Below are 5,946 nucleotides of genomic sequence, written 5' to 3'. Positions count from 1 at the left end.
TATATTCTGTTGCTTTGGGATGCAGAGTTCTAAATATATCTGTCAAGTCCATCTGATCCAGTGTCTCATTCAGGGCCCTTGTTTCTTTATTGACTGTGTGTCTAGATGATCTATCCATTTCTGTAAGTGGGGTGTTAAAGTCCCCTGCAATTACCACATTCTTATCAATAAGGTTGCTTCTGTTTATGAGTAATTGTTTTATATATTTGGGGGCTCCGGTATTCGGCGCATAGACATTTATAATTGTTAGCTCTTCCTGATGGATAGACCCTGTAACTATTATATAATGTCCTTCTTCATCTCTTGTTACAGCCTTTAATTTAAAGTCTAGTTTGTCTGATATAAGTATGGCTACTCCAGCTTTCTTCTGGCTTCCAGTAGCATGATAAATAGTTCTCCATCCCCTCACTCTGAATCTAAAGGTGTCCTCAGGTCTAAAATGAGTCTCTTGTAGACAGCAAATAGATGGGTCTTGTTTTTTTATCCATTCTGATACCCTATGTCTTTTGGTTGGCGCATTTAATCCGTTTACATTCAGTGTTATTATAGAAAGATACGGGTTTAGAGTCATTGTGATGTCTGTATGTTTTATGCTTGTAGTGATGTCTCTGGTACTTTGTCTCACAGGGTCCCCCTTAGGATCTCTTGTAGGGCTGGTTTAGTGGTGACAAATTCCTTCAGTTTTTGTTTGTTTGGGAAGACCTTTATCTCTCCTTCTATTCTAAATGACAGACTTGCTGGATAAAGGATTCTCGGCTGCATATTTTTGCTATCTAGCACCCTGAAAATCTCGTGCCAATTCTTTCTGGCCTGCCAAGTTTCAAAAGAGAGATCAGTCACGAGTCTTATAGGTCTCCCTTTATATGTGAGGGCACGTTTACCCCTTGCTGCTTTCAGAATTTTCTCTTTATCCTTGTATTTTGCCAGTTTCACTATGATATGTCGTGCAGAAGATCGATTCAAGTTACGTCTGAAGGGAGTTCTCTGTGCCTCTTGGATTTCAATGCCTTTTTCCTTCCCCAGTTCAGGGAAGTTCTCAGCTATTATTTCTTCAAGTACCCCTTCAGCACCTTTCCCTCTCTCTTCCTCCTCTGGGATACCAATTATGCGTATATTATTTCTTTTTAGTGTATCACTTAGTTCTCTAATTTTCCCCTCATACTCCTGGATTTTTTTATCTCTCTTTTTCTCAGCTTCCTCTTTTTCCATAACTTTATCTTCTAGTTCACCTATTCTCTCCTCTGCCTCTTCCATCCGAGCCGTGGTGGTTTGCATTTTGTTTTCCATTTCCTTTAAAGCGTTTTTCAGCTCCTCGTGACTGTCCCTTAGTCCCCTGATGTCTGTAGCAAGAGATTCTCTGCTGTCCTGTATGCTGTTTTCCAGCCCAGCGATTAATTTTATGACTATTATTCTAAATTCACTTTCTGTTATATTATTTAAATCCTTTTTGATCAGCTCATTAGCTGTTGTTATTTCCTGGAGATTCTTCTGAGGGGAATTCTTCCGCTTGGTCATTTTGGATAGTCCCTGGTGTGGTGAGGGCCTGCAGGGCACTTCCCCTGTGCTGTGGTGTATAACTGGAGTTGGTGGGCGGGGCCGCAGTCCGACCTGATGTCTGCCCCCAGCCCACCGCTGGGGCCACAGTCAGACTGGTGTGTGCCTTCTCTTCCCCTCTCCTAGGGGCGGGATTCACTGTGGGGTGGCGTGGCCCGTCTGGGCTACTTGCACACTGCCAGGCTTGTGATGCTGGGGATCTGGCGTATTAGCTGGGGTGGGAAGGCAAGGTGCACGGCGGGAGGGGGGGCAGGCTTAGCTCGCTTCTCCTTAGGTGATCCACTTCAGGAGGGGCCCTGTGGCAGCCGGAGGGAGTCAAATCGCTGCCGGAGGTTTGGCTCCGCAGAAGCACAGAGTTGGGTGTTCGCGCGGAGCGAGCAATTTCCCTGGCCGGAGCCGGTTCCCTTTGGGATTTTGGCTGGGGGATGGGCGGGGGAGATGGCGCTGGCTAGCGCCTTTGTTCCCCGCCAAACTGAGCTCTGTCGTCCGGGGGCTCCGCAGCTCACCCTCCCTTTGTCCTCCAGCCTTCCCGCTTTCCGAGCAGAGCTGTTAACTTATGACCTCCCAGACGCTAAGTCGCGCTTGCTAAGTCGCGCTTGCTGTCGGAACACAGTCCGTCAGGCCCCTCCGCTTTTGCAAGCCGGACTCGGGGGCTCTGCTTGGCCGGCGAGCCGCCCCTCCGCCCCGGCTCCCTCCCGCCAGTCCGTGGAGCGCGCACCGCCTCGCCGCCCTTCCTACCCTCTTCTGTGGGCCTCTCGTCTGCACTTGGGTCCGGTGACTCTGTTCTGCTAATCCTCTGGCGGTTTTCTGGGTTATTTAGGCAGGTGTAGGTGGAATCTAAGTGATCAGCAGGACGCGCGGTGAGCCCAGCGTCCTCCTACGCCGCCATCTTCCCAGAATCCTCAGAAGACTTACTTTTAATAATTTCTGTAAACCAAGTTAAACTTGAAAGGAGATGGAAGTAGCCACAGCTGGGCTGGCACAGCTCTGCCCTGGCACTGCCCTCGGCACTGGCATCTACCCGGTTCGCTCTGAGTCTTGCTCAGGGTTTGGCTGGTCAGGAGGTGCCCCTGTTACACTGTACACACTCGTGTGAAGAGTCTACATAGATCTCACTGCCAAAATTAACAGCAGCAGTAGTCGTGGCCGAGTGGTTAAGGCGATGGACTAGAAATCCATTGGGGTCTCCCCGCGCAGGTTCGAATCCTGCCGACTACGGGAAGGTGAACTTTTGCTGCCGATACTTGTTTTCGTTTCGGAGAGTTCTTCCCAGTGTTTCCCGCAGATTATTTAAGGAATTTTGAACGGTTGGAATACAATGGGGACCCCAATGGGACCGTAAAAGGAGCGCGTGAGGGAGCTAGGGTGTCGCGTGATTGTGGTTACAACCTGAGCCCAGGAGGGGGAGACGGAACAAAACACGCCAATATGGAGCGAAGAAAAGCAAAGCGTCGCGAGGTCGCGCAAAAAGGGACAGCTCCGACCTCCGGCCCCGCGGGCTGGCCAGCTCCGCCAGGACTCGCGGACCCCCTGCGCCCTTTTGCGCGAGCACGTCAGCGTCCGGGTGAATGATCTTTTTCTTAAAAGAGCAATGGTATAGTGGAATTCAAGGTAGCTCTTTATAATAGAATCTAATATACTTACTAGTTGTAAATGCTTTGCATTTCCAAACATGTTGTACTAAATTAATTTATTATACATGTGTATAATACACTCTGTCAGGAAATAAATTTGCTCCAGCCCAATACTGCTTCAATTCACCAGACCATAAAATTTATCTATCACATACAATTTTCCCTTGTTACCTTGGCTACCAGGAAATTCAGAGCTAATCCCATGTCAAATTGCTGAAATTATCCTTATATGTAAATCACTTAGTCTTGTTTTAATGGTCCAGTTAAGTATGCTATTTATAATTAAAGCAAATGCATTTGGGACTAATCATAAAATAAACAATAGACAAAGCTATCTAATTGTGTCCTGTCAGATAAAAAGGGAAAAGATTACTAAAGTTCTTTACAGAAGAGAAAATGGCTTAAACAAGAAGTTTTCCTTCATTACCCAAATCTCATTTACTTCTGAAAACACATTGTATATTTCATTATTTAAAATATGAAATAACAAAAACTTGTTTTCCATTCCTACAAAAACACCATTTTTTTTCTGATTTGATTAAAACATTTTCAAACAGGTGATGGAAGATTTTTACATAATACAAAGCATTTAAAACACCAGTAGCCTAATTATGTGATACTATTGAATTCATTGATGGTATGTTTTTGTGCAATTTGCAGTAATTCTGTTCAGTCTTCGATGTAGATTCTACTTAGACACTGTAAGCAATGTGTTCTATGATATAAATAAACAATTCAGGAGTCACTTAGGTGAAATACTCACCTGCATTCATGATGGAGCAGTCTCATTGCCCCAGAGCCAGGAGAAGACGGTGGAGCTCTCAGCAGAGGCCAAGGTTAAGGGGCTCTTGGATGAGTGCCAGGCAGGCCTACAAAACAAAGGCACTTAAGAGTCCTGCTGCAGATATCCTGCTACCATCTCTTCCAAGGAAGAACAAAAACTTATGGCAACTTCAAGTAAGCCAGCCGTGCTGTTTCTGAATAACAGAAGAAACAGATATTCATATACTAAGATACCTGACAACAATTTGTTGGACAACTTAACTGCATGGCGAGCTGTCCCTGAGCTTTAATGGAAGGATCCTATTCATAAAAGGATGGTATCGGGGACAAATTGTGCTCTTGATCCTTTTAGGACGAGAGCTTAAAGATTGCTGATTTTGTTATAACTCCATTATCGACACCACTGTGAAGAAACAGACCAAGGTAGAATTCCCTGAAGCCCAAATTTATGAAGAGAAGCTGAATATTTTGCTGAATGAAGTCTAGGAGGGCCAGGAATGTAATTACGCACTCGTGGAGGCCACAGTCAGGGCAGCCAGCGGCTCTGCCATCTGGAAGAGGATGAGAACTGGAGTGGCTTCTATCTGCATCACGCACCTGGCCGCTGGGCTAATCGCCACCGCCGAACTGGCAAGCAGACCAGAGATGTCCTTGCAGCTCAGCCTCTCTGCTGTGTTCCTGGCAGGCTCCCAGACACCTTCTATTTTTCACTGAGTCTAGAAACCATCTTTTAAAATAAGCCACATTAGTTTTTGCTCTTGTTTTGATGCAGTGAATTAGTTCTGTCTCTACCCAAGTGAATGTGTTCACTTACTGACATAGAAGTCCATCTGAGTTCTCTTTTCCCAAGCGAGAGTACTTGGAACCAGGACGTTTTAGTTTTCAGGGGAAGATGTATGAATGAGTGCAAGCTGTGTATGTGAACTTTTGTTTGCAATATGTTTGCCTCCTATTCAGGCTTCTCCTGGGGAGTTCCCTTTGGAGTTAGGTGCAATAACTCCCAAAGGGTTTTGAAGCTGTTGATTGATATCTACACGCCAGCTACTGGTTCATTCCTAACTGAGAGGCTATTAAAAATCCAGAACAGTTCTGAAATTATCAAGCCCGAACAAACTGGCTTTTGGAACATGTGCTTCTGTGACTGTGCAATACGTAATTGCCTTGGCAAAAGTCCTTCCACTTTGTCGTTTTAAATTTGGGCTTCTTGATAAATAGTTGCATCTCATACCGGTGCTGATGCATAACCTAAAGAGCTTTGAACTCCTAAAATGACGTTACTAGTGTTGTTTTTGATACATAGCTTTGTTTAAGGTGAAACCATTTGTGTCCTGAATTAATTGCTGTTTTGATTTGCAGGGATCCCACATGACCTGTTAGGAGTTTCACCTTCATGAGGGCATTAGGGTCACCAAATGTAAGCTTCAAATGACTGTTCAGCTCTGCTAATGGCTCTTTCTTGACTTATGCAGTTTCTGATTGCTTTCCCAGTTAACGAAGTCCATTCCTGGGAAATGTGTCTAATTTAGAGGACTCTCAAACTGATGTGGCTACGTATCTTTACGTGGATACGTATCTTTATTTTTCAGCCTTTTCTCTCCGTTAAGTTGTACTTACCAAAGCCAGTGGATGCTCTTCCCTTGGTTTAAGAATTGAACGTGTTCATGGGGCACCTGGGTGGCTCAGTTGATTGAGCATCCGACTTCGGCTCAGGTCATGATCTCACCGTACATGAGTTTGAGCCCCGCGTCGGGCTCTGTGCTGACAGCTCAGAGCCTGGAGCCTGTTTCAGATTCTGTGTCTCCCTCTCTCTCTGCCCCTCCCCTGTTCACGTTCTATCTCTGTCTTAAGAATAAATAAACCTTAAAAAAAAAAAAAAAAAAAGAATTGAACGTGTTCCTAAGCACAGCCTTCTGCACCTCCAGGGGGCGCTATTCACAATAATACCAGGGAACCTTGCCTATCTTGTCAACCTCCC

At 45.4% G+C, this 5,946-nt stretch overlaps 1 non-coding gene and 1 pseudogene across 1 annotated transcript; both read left to right on the top strand.

Moving 5' to 3' along the window:
• Positions 1-2,690: 2,690 nt before the first annotated feature.
• Positions 2,691-2,772, top strand: TRNAS-AGA. Its single transcript has one exon. It is a non-coding gene; the product is annotated as a tRNA-Ser (tRNA).
• A 210-nt stretch (positions 2,773-2,982) lies between these two features.
• Positions 2,983-4,685, top strand: LOC115499096 (annotated as a pseudogene).
• Positions 4,686-5,946: the final 1,261 nt, after the last annotated feature.

This window comes from Lynx canadensis, chromosome D4, assembly GCF_007474595.2.
Source record: "Lynx canadensis isolate LIC74 chromosome D4, mLynCan4.pri.v2, whole genome shotgun sequence".
In the NCBI taxonomy this organism is placed as follows: Eukaryota; Metazoa; Chordata; class Mammalia; order Carnivora; family Felidae; genus Lynx; species Lynx canadensis.
The sequence above is the reverse complement of the archived record's forward strand: the minus strand, read 5'-3'. Positions and strand labels throughout refer to the sequence as shown.